The sequence below is a fragment of the Crocuta crocuta genome, unplaced genomic scaffold, assembly GCF_008692635.1.
Source record: "Crocuta crocuta isolate KB4526 unplaced genomic scaffold, BGI_CrCroc_1.0 scaffold45, whole genome shotgun sequence".
NCBI lineage: Eukaryota > Metazoa > Chordata > Mammalia > Carnivora > Hyaenidae > Crocuta > Crocuta crocuta.
In genome coordinates this window covers 3,813,397-3,829,185 of record NW_027530544.1, presented here as the reverse complement: position 1 = coordinate 3,829,185, position 15,789 = coordinate 3,813,397, and the positions used below count along the sequence as shown (strand labels likewise).

General features: G+C 40.0%; 1 protein-coding gene across 3 annotated transcripts in view; it reads left to right on the top strand.

Annotated features, from left to right (window-relative positions):
• The first annotated feature begins 1,617 nt into the window (after positions 1-1,617).
• Positions 1,618-15,789, top strand: part of ZNF148 (zinc finger protein 148) — a 131,324-nt gene continuing 117,152 nt past the window's right edge. For all 3 annotated transcript variants that reach the window (XM_077767635.1, XM_077767633.1, XM_077767632.1), the window contains exon 1: positions 1,618-1,771. The gene's annotated coding sequence lies outside the window, so the exon portion shown is untranslated. The remainder of the gene's footprint in view (positions 1,772-15,789) is intronic.

Here is a 15,789-nt window from a genome sequence, read left to right as displayed (position 1 = left end):
AGGCCTTCAATCCTTTCCAGTTATTCGTTTTTCTATTACCTAATATTCAGAGTCTGTTTCTTTGCTGCCAGAGGTGTTTTTTATTTTAACATCTGAATTTGATGCCATTGCGGATGCTAGAAGTTGCCAGAAGGCTGTCCTCCAGATAACTGTCTTATGCTCTAACTTGTATTACTGTTTTATTGCAATTAGCATTCAGAATATGCACTGTCATCTTATTAAAATTTATATTTTCTAATGGAGAAAGCACATGGAGAGTTGATTGTGGAGCTGTGGCTTATCCGTGCTCTTCTTAGTTACCTGTGTCTAAATTAAGCTGACCCTCTGGGCCTTAGCTATTTCTAAACAGGCATCACGTTAATGCCTGGGGGAACATTAACCTTGCAGACACTAATCTAATTCAGTGCCATCACAAGTGCATAATGCGGGAGTCTGGAGCTTTGCCAAAAAGCACTATTCAAATGAACATTCAGTTGGCAAGGGGTGGGAAGGTGGGCGTGGACAAGGGAAAGAGAACTCCTGAAATGGTTATATAGATATTGAAACGCCTTTCCTTTCCCTCTCCTCTCAGTGGTTATGTTTAAGTATTGCAGAGAGATGCTAAATAAATCTTTAGACTATTCTGAAGAAATCGTGATGAAGGTGTTTCATCCTTTGCTCATAATCACTCAACATTCACTGAGCATCTTTTACGTTACATGGTTGACCTTGTGTTAGGGTGGGGACACAAAGATGAGTAATTGTAAACCACTGCAGTATGCACAAGCACCTCACGGTGTTTAATAAATGTTAGTTGAATAAAAGCATATTTAAGGAGGTCACAATTTGGCTAAGGTCACTTAAAGGGCCCCCAAAGGATGAGACAACTGTGCAATTCTAGCTCTGTATATCAAGTCTTTGCCAGAAAGAGAGAGGTTTGGGCCCCAGGTGAAGTGAGAGGGATAAACCTGTAAGACCTTGCGCAACAGGGTCCAGGATCTCCTGATCTTTCTTTAGACTCACACCCTGCTTCTCAGTTTGCAGACGCTAACAGGGTTTGCTGGTTTCAGGGGCCCGGGAGTGCCGTTTCCGGAGAGGGTGGCATTTGAGGTGGTGAAGGCCAACGACTGGAGGCAGTGGGGGAGAGCAGGTAAGAGAAATAAAAAAAAACCTAAGGGATTCTGGTACGTAGGTCCTTCATCTGGATCCCTCCCCTTCCTTATCCTCGGGCCTGAAACGCACCCGACCCCAGAGTCCTCCACTTCTCATGGCTCTAGGCACCGATTATGGATGAAGGCTGACCCCTTATCAAAGAGATTTTCTCAGTGCCGACATTTCTCAAATTGCTTTTCTCCGGACCCAGCCTGGGGAACCTGAGGCTTGGAGCCAGTTTCCCCGGCCACGCTGGACCAGTGACACGCAGGCGCCGGAATCAGAGCCACGCTGGGTTGTCCCAGCCTGGTCCCCGGGCCAGGAAGGGAGGGCGTCGCGGAGCGCTTCCCGTGTGCAGGGCTTCCCACAATCCACCGCGCCGGCAGTGGCGGCGACCGCGGCGGCGCTCTAGCCGTGGCATGTCTGCGTCTCGACTGCTCTGGGAGGAGGAAGAGAAGGAGGAAGAGGAGGAGGAGGAGGGGGAGGAAGAGGAGAAAGGCGCAGGGGTGGGAGCTGTTGCCGAAGCTGCCACAGCAAAAGTTCTCTCCCCTCCCCCCTTCCCCTTCTCTCAAGGACCCTAGAAGGGTTGGAGCTGCCGCCGCCTGCAGTCAGTGACCGCGCGACTCGGCGCCCGCCCGCGGTAAAGCGCTGGGCCTGGCAGGCCCGGGCCCTGGGGANTCAGAGGTAGGGAAGGAGGTGGGAGGGGCAGGGGGAGGCCGAAGGGTGCTGGGTGTGGGTGTGAAAAGGCTAGGGAGACACCAGGTCTCTGTCCGTCGTGCCTGGTGCAGTGCTTTATGCACCGCAGGCCTCAGTCACTGTTGCCGCCGGAGTGTTCTTTGGGAGAAGGGAAGGGAAGGGGTTGGAGAAAAGGGAATCCTTGAGGGAAACGTAGTTGGGAGTGTGTTCGGGGAGAGAGGCCGGAGGGAAAGATGCCGGATAGGTGGAGGAATGCAGAGGGTGGTCGTGGAGGAGTACCGAGGAGTCCGGAGGGTGTTCATTGTGCAGATAGATACATTAGGTATTTCGTTATGGAAAGAACTGAAGCGTTTCTAAGGAAAGGAAAGAACGGATACAAGGAGTTTCCGCGAATAGAAAGGATAGCGTTCGAAGCCAGAGGAAGTGCTAAATACTAGAGACTATGAAGAGAATGCATGATAGAATAGACAGATGTAGGAGAATTAATAAATGTTGGCCCAAGGACTAAAGAGTTATTCCAGATGGGCCGGGATGGCCTAGTTCTGAACCTGTTTGGGCTCTTCTGTAGATGACATCTGGTAAGTGTGGGTCCCGCAGTGGTTGGGGTCACTGAGAATTAGACCTTAGCTTGTAGTTTGGTCTGAGACCTTTTGAACCTGCACCAGTGAATATTACAATCTCTAAAACAGACGGTTAAAAAAAAAACCAACAGGAAATAAAAACGCCTGGACTTCAGGGATTCCCTTGGTCATGAGTTTAGATTTTAGCAAATTTTAAGTATTGGCATTTACTAGAGGCAGGGTGAACACTAATGCCGGAATGGAAATTACTGGACTTGGAGGTTTTCTTCTTCACTGCCCGGCTTATCTGGTCCAGGAGAACTGATGCCATATTATTCACCCCGGGTTGCAGTACACAGGGTTATAATTAATGGGGGTGGGGGGGGAGCCCATGCACGGTGGCCTTTCTTTGGAGATTCCATTTGGAGCCCAAATTAGTCTGACTGGATTGGTTCCATAACTCTGGGGCTGGTGGGAGACTTTTTGCTATTCATGGTTCCTGAATGTATACTCTCACGGAGGCATTGTGGTATTGAAGAAAATGCATCAGCCTGCAAAGTGTGGGCCTGCAGAATGGAGGATCTAGAATATCTGTTTTGGTCTTAGGTTGCAAGGAGGTCAGGACTGGTTGTCTTGAGGTTTAGGGGAACTTGAAGAGACTGGATGATTCTAGAGCCAAGTTAGAGTGAATATTAGCATTTCCATATCAGGAAATGAACCAAGGCCTATTGGATTTGCTTAGCTCCCACCAGACTGGATTTCTAAGAGGGAAATCTAGGCTAAAATCATACTGTTAAGATTTGCCTGAAAATTATTCACTTTTTATTATTAAGAAAGTCTGTATATGTTACATTGTATTTTCAGCTGGAGAGAAGGTAGTATGAAATATCTTTTTATGGAAGTAGAGGGTGGAGGGATTAATGGGGAAGAAATTTGGGAGAGGGATGGGAAAATTCAGTCTTTTATTCGTTTAGCAAATTTATCTAAAGGAGGATGAGAATTTAGCATTAGAGATGAGAAGGGCTTTTATTAAAAAATATTTAAAATGGAAATAATCCAGGATTACTTGTTTTAAATTTGGAAAACTTTGTCAGTACTTTAAATTTACTCTTTGTTTTCAGGGGCTTCAGTATATTACATCGTAGAATGTCCCCATTTTAATTGTCATCACAGAATGAGAGGTTCTGTTTTCTTTTCTCTCACCTGCACTGTATATTATCATTTCTTTTAATTTTTGTAAGTAATGGACTTAAATATAATATGTATTATTTTTTCCCTTTTAAATTGTATGGAAGTATACATGTACATAATTAAAAAGTAAAATTGTCCTGAGAGAGCTTATAATGAAAAACTCACAAGGGCAAGCCCTGTCTCACCTGTCCATTGCAATCCCACTTTCCAGAGGCTACTACTTGTAAGCGTTAATTGTTACAGTTCTTATCATGCCTTTCTTCAGGTCTCCAAGTAATATAATATGCATGTACTGTTATTTCTTGATTGATCAAAATGACATTCTGAAGGAGTTGAAAGACTTCTGTGAATGGAAAGGATTCATGTCACTGACATTATCCCCTTTTTCCTTTCAAACCTTCAATAGTTTTTATTTTAGCTTTTTTATTAACTGTCTTTATATCTTTAAATAATATGCTTAAAGAGCTAGCATTTAAAATTATACTGGAAACAGACTGGATGAGAAGGTAAAGGGAAGTTGGATGGATGGACCTGTAAGAAACACTAGGTTGTAGGAAACAGCATCTTTGCAGCAGAAGGGTTGCTGGTTAGTGATGAGAAAGAGTTGCCTGGCAATGATAGTTATTCATCTTGGAATTAGTTATCAGCTCAACTGTGCAGTGTTCTTTGACTATCTTCTGAAGCGTTTTAGAGTGAGGACTCTGGGAATGGATTAAATGACCCCTCATTGTTCTTTCCATGCTTCTATTGGCAATTTTAATAAGAATTTTTAGGAAGGAGTGAATTGGTGTGGATAATGTGTTTCTTTTTTTTTGTGGAGGGAACGAGGGATGGGGAAGTGTGATCGCAGGGGGAAAAGGATGAAGGTCTGTATGATGGAGGTGGTGATAATTTTGTGGGAGGCTGAAGAAAGGGTAAAGAATTCTGAGGACATTTGGATATAGTAGATGTGAAGGAGATTTAAAATTATAGTGGTGAGATAGATTTGTGGCAGTTACAAAGAATATGCATATTTAAGTCACTAATATGGTGGGAATATGGTGCAAAAAAGTATGCTGCTTATATATTCGGATAGATTAATAAAATATTGAGTATTTGAAATTTGCGTATGAGGCTTAACATCACCAAGTCAGTATGATGGATATGGGGAGAATAGAAAGAACTTGCTCCCCTTTTTGGAAGTCTTGTTTAAGTAACATTGCCTCTTGAGAATCTTCTTTATGTAAAAACAGCATTCACATGTAGATTATATACTGCTAAATCTTATATTTGCTTATGGGAATTATTTGTTTTGCAAAGAATGGCTAGACTGCAATCCACTCTGGAGTGGAAACTTTCTTTTTTTTTTTTAAAAAATTTTTTTTTTTTTATGTTTTATTTATTTCTAGGAGAGAGAGAGAGACGGTGTGAGCAGGGGAGGGTCAGAGAGAGAGGGAGTCACAGACTGAAACAGGCTCCAGGCTCCGAGCTGGCAGTCAGCACAGAGCCCGACGCGGGGCTCGAACCCACGAACCGCGAGATCATGACCTAAGCGAAAGTCGGACGCTTAACCGACTAAGCCACCCAGGCGCCCCTGGAGTGGAAACTTTCTTAATCTTTGGGAAAACTCAAAACGGTTTGATTAAGTGCTTAGTAAATAACTTGTTGAATGACTGATAGAAAGTAGTGTTCACTGTCAGTGATAATAGTGGGACTGTGTGAAATGACTGAACACGATGGGAGTATTGTAGACTAAATTGTATTTGTGTGTTTGAGAGAGTGAGGGATAAAAAGGATATCTGACTGGTGAAGCCTTTAGATTTAAGGGAAGAAGACAGAATGGATTAGAATGGGACTAGAACAATCTTGCAAACCATCAAGGGGTGGGACCTAAGGTTCTCTTCTAATCTGAGGCTAGTTTAATCTGAGTAAATCTGGATCTGGAGTTGGTGGCTGATTTAATTTGTATTTTCTTTAGATCTAAATGACTACTTAGAGATATTTAGTTGCTTTAAGAATCTGATCTAATTCATTTTGGTATGATAATAAAAAAGTGTTAGGTGAAATTTCTTCTCTCAAGGAATTTATAGTATTTATATTCATTTAGGGGGAAAAGGACAGTTGTGAAGTAATTTAGTAATAGTGTAAGATATCAGAAAGTTGACTTTTTAAAATATCAACAGTATACCTCCAGGGGTGCCTGGGTGGCTCAGTCATTTGAGCATCCAACTCTTGATTTTTGGTTTAGGTCATGATCCCAGGGTCGTGGGATTGAGCCCTGAGTGTGGCGCCTGCTTAAGATTCTCTCTCTCTCTCTCTCTCTCTCTCTCTCTCTCTCTCTCTCTCTCTCCCTCCCTCCCCCCCCCAAAAAAAGTATACCTCCAGATGAAAATTTTTTTTATTTTGGTAGTCATTTTCAATAGTAGTGTTCAGAACTTTTTTGGATCACCTTTTCTGAATTCCCTTCTGAACCTCTATCACATTCTGTTCAATATGTTAAGTACCTATTGTGTGCTCCTGGGGGATGGAGCTTTCTTTTAAAGGTGGGTTAAAGATGGTCCCTATCTTCAGAGTTCATAATCCCTTTAGTATGGTATAGTTACAAATAGTATGAGGCATAATGTTATTGTGAATAGTCTCATTGGTGACAAATCTTTTTAGTTTGAAAGATTTGATTTTTAGAAATGCTGAAGATCTGTCGATAGCAAAGAGAGTGAATAAAGAATAGTTTTGGTTTAAATTCGTTTAGTCACAGATATAGGAATGGTTTTCGTGGTTGACTTATTAACTGAATTACTTTGGAAAACGCTCCCAGTGAGGAAGTTAGAAATATTTTGAAGAGTGGTGATAGCTTCCCTTATAGTAGTTGAACACTAGATAAATGTTAGCTAAGTGCATGAGATGGTTGGATGGATGGAGTGAATAAATGAGTAAGTGGTAGCCTCCCAAGGTGATTGTTTTAAAGAGGACCTCACAGATTTTAATATGTAAATAAATTCTAGGTATATTTGTTAAACACTTTCATTACTGGGAACAAGATAGTGATAGTTTATGATTAAGCTCCCAAATGAGTTTTATGGATAGTGAATGCTGTAGGAGTTCAGGGAATGGGGAAATGAGTATTGGCTAAGGTTTGGGGAAAGGATTTAAGTGTACCATACTTTAGCTAGATATTTGAACGGATTCCTTAGGGATCTCAGGAGAGGAACTAAATTGCTCCAAATTTCTCTTGCAGCCCTAGAATGAACCTAGAGTCTGGATCTATTTTTGTCTTAATGCTTTCTGCCTATTTCATTTTAGCTACTCCTACTGGTTTGTTCCTTTTCAAATTCTCCTTTGCTGGGTAGATTTGAGCTCCCTTGAACAACCGGGGAGGGGGGGATCTGTTTCCATCTATGTCTAGTGTAACTTTTAGTTTTTCCTTTTATGAGCCTGTACCCCACAAATTACTTGGTCTCTGTGAGTGAAGAGCATGAGTCAACTTGGCTCTGCTATCCTGGCATTTTCCTGCATGCTTTTCTCAAAGCTGCTTTCTGAATTACAGAATAGAATAGACAGAGAATTGAGGGCATGTGTCTACTAGACACATGCTTGTTGAATAAATGAATGAGAAAGTATCAGATAGTTTAGAAAATCTAAATGATCTGTATATTTTTGTTTGTTTCAATTTATTCATTACCTGCTTTTTTTCCTTTCCTTTTCTTTTTTATGTTTGTTTATTTTTGAGAGAGAAGGGGACAGAGGATCCAAAGTGGGCTCTGTGCTGACGGCAGTGAGCCCAATGCAGGACTCAAACTCATGAACTGTGATATCATGACCTGAGCGAAGTTGGACGCTTAATGGGCACCCATGTGCCCCTACCTGCCTTTTTTCTACAAAGGATTTTATAGGGGCTGACAGAAAGATATATACTATAATGAATTGAAATAATTGAGGTGGTCAAGTTGAAGAGAAAATGAAAGAAGAATCTGTTTAAAGATTGTAAGGTCTATTATTATAAATGCTAGAGAACTAGGAATAAAGTGGAAGACAACCAGATGGAGAAGGAAAGGTTATTCTGCAGAAAGTATGATTCTGAAAGAAGGAAAACATAATTGATATATGATAGGTTATGTTTAGAGGACAGCAAGAGAAGATTGAAAGTGTAGAGGATTATTTGAAATGGATATTTTGGGGAGTAAGATTGTAAGACAATTTGAAGGATAAGAGTAAACAAGTTCAGAATGTAGCAGAAGTTATGGGGATTTATAATTGAGGTTTCAGACAGTGATGGGGTACATTGTCTCTAGTCAACAGATAATAAACGTTTGTTATATGCAGAAGCATTGTTAGAGGCGGTCAGGAATAAATCTTTTGGGATTTATATTCTACTAGTGGAGTTGGATTTGTACACAAATAACTACGCTATGACCAACGTATCATAAGAAAATCTGAATGTTACTGAAGTTAAAAGGTAAGAAAAAATATTTGGGGGAAAACCTGGGACTACACTGAATGGCATGCAAATGGCATTTTAGTTAGTTTTTGAAGGGATGAATAGGATTCTGGCTGATAGAAATGAATGGAAAGAGAGCATTCCAATCTGAAGAATTAGCAAAAGCAAAGACTTGGAGTTGAGAAGTCTTGGATATGTGGGGAATAGAGAGTTTTTAATTTTTTTTTAAACTGTGATCCACAGTAAGAAATACTTGTCACATCCTCACCTGATATATGCATGTGTGAATGTTTGTGGGTATGTATAAAAAAGCTTCAGTAACCATAACCTTATGTGTTTTCCATTCTATTTTGTTTGGCTAAGAAAAAAGATGTCTGTCACTCATAAGCTAATTTTGTGACTAGTTGATCACAGCTTCTAGTTTGGACTGCAGAGAGTTCATGAATAGGGTATAATATGATAAAAAGTAGGAAGAGTCAGTGGGGTTGTGTAGAAAATGGATGACCTTGAAAGCTAAGCTAAGTAGTTTGTATTTGCCATGATGTAGTGTTGTGCTTAGGAAGCAAATAGAAGCCAAGTTTTAGTCTTGGCCTTTCTGTTTACCTGTGCTATGATTATGGAGAGAATTACTTCCTTTCTGAGACTGTTTTCTCATCAAGAAATCGTTAATTCTTATGCCTTCTGGCAAGGGTTATGGTGAGGATTTGAGGATGGAAATATGTTCGCATAGGATTAAAGTATGTTAATGTATCATTAATGTATAGCTTCTGAACTTTTTTGAGTAGAGAATGGAATCAAAGACTGTGTATTAAATACCTTAACCTGCTGATAGCTATATTATACAGGACAGATTGGTAGCAGTATGATGGTAGAGTAAGATTGGGAGTGAGAAACCCAGTTACAAGGCCACTGGAGAAACTTTAAGAAGGCCTTGAATTAGTTTGATAGTAGCAGGATTAGAAATGAGGGGGTAGGATGTGATTGGATGAGAGGAGGGGAGGGTGACTGGGAATTTAGAGCTGTGGTGAGCTTAAGAAGGCAGCAACTGAAACTCAAATACATGTTGGGGTAGTTCGTGGGGGGGGAGGTAACGTTAGAGTGGGTAGTTACAGTTTCTTGCATAATAGTTCTTCAATTCTTTGTTGAATGATTAAATGTATAGATTGAGGAATTTGAATTGTGAGTGGAGACAGTAATGGGTAGGTTTGAGAAGGAGGGGTGAGATTGAAGGGTGCTTTTGAAGGACTGCCAGAATTTCTTCAGGGAATATTTTTGTACACTTACTGTGTTCAAGATTCCATGATAGGCAATGTGAAGGACACATGTATATATGTATATATATGATGGAGTTCATTTTCTTCAGGAGTTTAACCAGGGACAAAAATGTGTACATACCTATGACAGAAGTACTGTGGCAGGTTCGACTTTGTGGAGTAGTTGGTATGCAGCTTTGGCCTTGAAGGATAAATAGTGTTTATAGTAGGCAAGATGGTGAGGGTTGGTATTCCAAGAAGAGGGGAGCGTGATATGAGTGGCAGAGAAGTTCTGGATGTGTTTAGGGGTTCATGGTCTAGATTATCTGGAATTTAGGGTTCATCTTATGAATGGAGGGAAATAAGCCTGTAAAGCAGAGAAACGTCTAAAAACCCAAACAGGTTTTAAAATTATTTATTTATTTGGATATAACCTTATGTACATAAAGAGCTCAAATCTTTTTTTTTTTTTTAATGTTTTATTTATTTCTGAGAGAGAGAGAGACCAGGTGAACAGGGGAGGGTCAGAGAGAGAGGGAGACACAGAATCTGAAACAGGCTCCACCAGGCTCTGAGCTGGCTGTCAGCACAGAGCCCTACACGGGGCTTGAACCCACGAATCCTGAGATCATGACCTAAGCCAAAGTCGGATGCTTAACCGACTGAGCAACCCAGGTACCCCTCAAGTGCTCAAATCTTAAGGTTATAGGTCAATGTAACACTCCAGAAGACTACTTCATTTGTCACTCCAAGTTGATTGTCTCCAAAAAGTAACTACAGTGACCCTTGAACAACATGGGTTTGAACTGTGCAGATTAACTTATAAGTCGAATTTTTTTTGATAATTATGGTACAATATTGTGTTTTTATGATTCTCTTAACATTTTCTTTTCTTCAGCTTACTTTATTGTAAGAATGCAGTATATATTACATATAATCTACAAAATATGTGTTAATCTACAGCTTGTTATTAGTAAGGCTTCTGGTCAACAGTAGGCTACTGGTAGTTAAGTTTTTGGGAGTCAAAAGTTATACCCAGATTTTTGACCATGGAGTGAGGGGGAGAGGTTGGATCCCCAGCCTGTGTTGTTCAGGGGTCAGCTGTACTATTCTGATTTCTGTCACAGCAGAGTAGTTTTATGGTTTTGAATTTCTTATTAGTGGAATCATACGTCTGTGTCTGATTTCTCATGCTCAGCATATGTCTGTGAGATTCATCCACGATGTGTATAGCAGTAGTTTGTTCTTTTTCATTGCTCTGTGGGATTCCATTATGAACATATCACCGTGTATTTATTCATTTCATGATGGTTAGACTGTAGGCTAGTTTCTGTTTTTTGGCAATTTAAGGACTTTTTTTTTTTTTAAGTTTATTTATTTTGAGAGAGCGAGCACAAGTGGGGGTGGGGAGGGCAGAGAGAGGGAGAGAGAGAATTCCAATCAGGCTTCATTCACACTATCAGTGCAGAGCCCTACACAGGGCTCAATCCCACAACCCTGGGATCATGACCTGAGTGGAAATCAAGAGCCGGATGCCCAAATGACTGAGCCACCCAGTCACCTCTGGAAGTCTAAGGACTTTTAATTTGACTCAGTATGCAGTGGGGAATCATTGATAGTTTTTGAGTGAGTGATTTAAGAATACAAATCTGGTGACCTGTTTTTGTTTTGTTTTTCCAATGAGGAGAACCTAGTGACTAGGAGACAAAGTCAAAAGGCTCTGACAGAAGTGTGAAGTGTTGAGAGTCTAGGTTGCAGTGATGGTAGTGGTAATAAAAGGAAAGAGATATACAGAACTACTTTGAAGAAAGAATTGAAGGGTTTGATGACAAATGGGCTTTTGGGATACTGGAGGAAAAGAAAAGGGAAACTTTAGGGCTTTTCTTGGGTAACTGAGAATGGTAGTGCCATTAATAAAAACTATTGGGTCGGTTAGTAGAACTGTTTTGGTGGGGAAGAATAATTAATTTCATTCTAAGATACATGGCCAGTGTGAAGCACCAATGGAAGTATGTAAGGGTAATTATTTAGTTAGAAATACTGGATTCATCTGAGGAAGGAGGTCCAATAGAGATTTGGGAATATGTACCTAGAGTTGATAATTGAAGCTGCTAATTCTGGATTTGGTAGGGTGCTAATGGCATGAAATTTTTGGACTGATAATTGAGGTGTTAATTGAAGCAATAATTGAAGACTCTAGTTAAAAAAAATCATTATATATTCCAATTCCTATGGAATAAATTAGATTGTAGCAGAGGGTGATGGTTTAAAGATTATTTTTGGGAGCTGGGGGAAGATATTCATATGAGGAATGAAAATGTAGAAGCAGTTATTAAGGGAAGAAATCCTGAAGGGAGTGGAGAGAGAATGGGAGAAACCTCCTGGATAAAACTTGAGAAAATACCCACTATTTGGGCTGAGAAGAGGACCAGTGGTCATTGGAGATAGAAGCAGCAACTAGAGAGACCACAGTAGAATCCTGCTATACAGTGACATAACCCAGGGGAGGTAGTTCAAGTGTCATTTTCAAAGAAAGGATAAGGACTTTGGTGGTGGGTCATATGATTTGGTACATGGAATTGTTTTTTTAGTCTTCAGGAGAGCAATTCCAGAGTGCATGGGGATAAAGGACTGAGTAGGTTGGGAGAATATGGAAACATTGAATGTAGGAATTGTATTAAAAAGTTTATTTTAAGAAGGTGGAACAGCTCTTTTTCCAAAACTGAAGGCAAGAAGTAACAGATGGATAAAGATACAGCATTTTAGAAGCTGTAAAGAGGATTTCATTACAGGTGGAGAAGGTGTGATTTGAGGGAATTTTATGGAAGTAATTGAGTATTTGATGGAATTATAGACTTAAATATGAAAATGACTTGGAATTAGTCAATGACATAGAGAATTGTCTTTAGAATAAATCAGTTGTGGAAGATTTCATAGCTTTCTGGTGGTACTTAACACCCACTGTGTGGGTGTGAAGAAAACAGATGGTGAAGATTGTCTGTCATTGGGGAGATGCATGGTGAATATAATAGAAGGTCATAATGTTCTGGAGAGGGCAGTATTAAATGGCTGATAGACAGATTTAAATTGTGTGGGGAGACAAGTGAAGCCAAAAGGACATAAAGAGCAGGTGTAGAAGTATAAAGTAGCTGTGGTTAAAAAAAAAAAAAAAAGAAAGAAAGAGGTCTCTGAAGTTATAATCCTTGTGGTACAGCACTTCCAGTTGATGACCTGTTTTCATTATATATGTGTGAGTGGCTGAAGTGCAGCTGAAGGTTTTAGGAGTTGAGGAAGGTCAGGATGTAGAAAGTACTTCAGCATAATTGTTGAAGTTACTGAGAATAATTGCTGAATGTGGGACAAAGTAGAATTGGTCTTTGGGGAAGGAAGATGGTGGAGTGTATTCTGGAGCTTGGTAGATATTACAAATGGAATGGTTTAAGTGAGTAATGTAAACTGCAAAGAGATATTTTACTGATAGGAGTGGCCCTGGGGAGCAAGAAGTTGGTCTTTCAGCAAGCTGAAGGAGTAGAAGAATGGATAGCCAAGTGAGGAGAGAAGCAGGTTGTTCTGGAAAAGCCAAGCTTGAGATAAGATGAAGGGGTGGTCACAACAATCCAGGCAAGAGATGATAGTATCTGACTTGTGATGTGGGGGTGAAGATAAATAGATTTGTTACATTCACTAGTTCTTTAAATTTCTGTAGAAATAAATTATACTTGCAAAATTGTAGCCATTCATGTGCAAGGAAAAAGAAAAGGTAAGGTAGAGGTATACTAATATGAAAGGCAAACAACTGAGTGTAGTTTGTTGACAGTAGAACATGGATAAACTGATAGAAGCTAGTAAATGGGTAGAACAGAAATCAATGAGGTTGGTTTTGACCTGAATCTGAATAAGAGATGAAAAGGAGAGTAAGTTGCTCGCAGCAGAGAAAATATGGGGAAAACATAATGCTATCTTGGAAATAATGCCAGGAGCCTATTCCTTCTCCGTGCATATGAGGACCATCCTTGCCACCTATGATCTTATAAAGATAATAGTGCATATGCATAAGTATTTTTAAAAATAGCATAATGATAGAGGTATTGAGATCTTTTGACCCCTACTTGAGCTCCTCAAAACCCCATCAGTCTTTGTTTGCAGAAACTGTGTGGTGATAATTTGTATACATAAAGAGGTTCAGGTAAAAAGTAGAAAGAATGGGTGGATATTATGAAGGAGACATCCTAAGCAATCTAAAATGGCCTCTATAGTTTTTTCAGGGTTTTTTTTGTTGTTGTTCTATAGTGACTTTTATCACCTATATTTCTTATTGTTCTTAGGAGGCTGATTGTTTGCTCATTTCATTTATTACCTATATAGATAGTAATCCCAGATGTATAGTTCTAAATACATTCTTATTTGTAGTTATTTATCATTTATTGAACATATCTAAAGGAGCTATATTGCCATTTCCAAAAACAAAGTATAGTTAAACATTACTGCTTTTTAACTTGTGTTTTTTTTAAGGTTTATTTCTTTATATTTGAAAGAGTGAGTGTGGTGGGTGTGCCTGGGTGGCTTAGTTGGTTAAGCGTCCGACTTTCGCTTGGGTCATGATCTCGCGGTTTGTGNAAATAAAACATTAAAAAAAAAAAAAAAAAAAAAAAGAAAGAGTGAGTGTGCCAGCTGGTGAGGGGCAGAGAGAGGAAGAGAATCCCAAGCAGGCTTCAGGCTGTCTAAGCAGAGTCTGACACGGGGCTCAGTCCAATAAACTGTGAGACCATGACCTGAGCTGAGAAATCAGGAGTCGGATGCTTAATGGACTGAACTACCAGGTGCCCCTTTTGATTTGTTTTTAAATCTCAGTGCTTGAAACCTTCCTTATCTTCTATTGGTGATATTAACAACCTAGAGCAGGCCTCTAATGCTTTCGTTTTAGTCTCAAACTTTTGCTTGTCCAGTTCTGCAGTAGTATTCATTTTTGTCTTTGTTGTCTGTCACCTTTTCCTTTGTACAATCAAAGGCTTCACTCTCAGGTGCTTATTACCTGACTGTGGTTTTTGAGATTCTCCCTCAGTGCCTTGCTGTGGTCCTAGAAGCTGACATTTGAAACCATTAGCAGTCCAATGCTGGTATCCTTTAGACCCTTTGTATTTGCATTGTATTCCTTACACGCTTAATTCACTTGTTCACCCTCTGAACAAAGAATACTTTCTGACCCTCCCTGTTTAGAGCAGGGTGTTTGATGTTACTGCATGTTTCAGAGCATATTTAGTGGCAGTGAGAAAAATATGACAAGACACAAAATAGGTATTATTGGTACTCCACCCAGGTGCAGCTTCGCTCCAGGATTACTTCTAGAATGTAGCTCCAGGTCATTCATCACATTTCCCACCCTCCCTTCTACATTTAGTCACCAAATTTAATAATGAAGGACTTGTGGAGACCCAGAGCTTTGAAAAGCCTAATACGGTCCAGATAGGTTACTTTGCCCGTCTAACTTTTTTGCTGTAACTTACCTGATTTGGTCTAGAGTTGTTTCCAGGACCTGCCTCAGACATAGGTAGGCCTTGGCAAGTGGGTGGTGTGGGTTAGACTGATGGTGGACATCTTAAGCAAGGTGTTGGGCATGATTATAGTGGAAACAATGTTTAGTGATTATTAATTTAATAGATAAGTGACCTCACAAGATAAGGCTTTGGATGCTGGAAAATCTTGGTTGGCACTAAGGAATTTTCCTTGTAAATTTGAGAAAATCCCATATCCAAGGGATTAGGATGAAATACAGACTTGATGTTCTGCAGGGTCCCATATATGTGTATTTGTCAACACACACACACCTGCATGTGTAGATGCATTTAATGATAGAGATAATGTATTAATTTGAGTAGGCTCTGTAATTAGAGTCTTTAGGGAAATGGGCATGGCAGTCTTGAGTTATGAGTGATTCCAGTGAATTGGTAGAGAATATTTGGAAAGATCATTGTTGAGATACTGGGAGTGTGCTTGGGAAATGGTTTTTTTAGTGACTGTGGTGGTCTTTCTGAAATAGATTCACAAAGTTTGAGGGCAGTTTGGGGCAAATTTGTTAAGTTGGAGAGTGTTAGTTTGGAGGAAATGGAACACAAAATACATTTTTGAGAACGTTAATAGAGTTGATTTGGTCAGAGCTGATCAACATTATAAGTAAGCTGTGGAGAGGTTTTGGATAGGTAAGTGGGAGATGTAATTTATGAGGAAGCTTAATACTGGAAAAGTAAATTCAAGAGTAAAATTGGAGAGATGGTTTAGGGAGGATTATTTTTTGAGGGAAATACAGCTCTTGGGTTAAAAACAGGAAGGCAAGGGAACACTAAAAACGAGTAAAGGTGTGGAGAATCAGAGTAAGTGGAGGGGTTAAGGAAGGGGTTACTGAAACATTTCTTATCGTGAGGAGTGTTCTGTGGGATACTACTTTTGAATAGTGAATCGGTAAGGGAGGGGGACTTAAACGTCCCTCGGTTTGTAGGGGTGGGGACAGTTAGGCGGAAGAGTTAACATTTCTTGAGAAGCCGGGGCA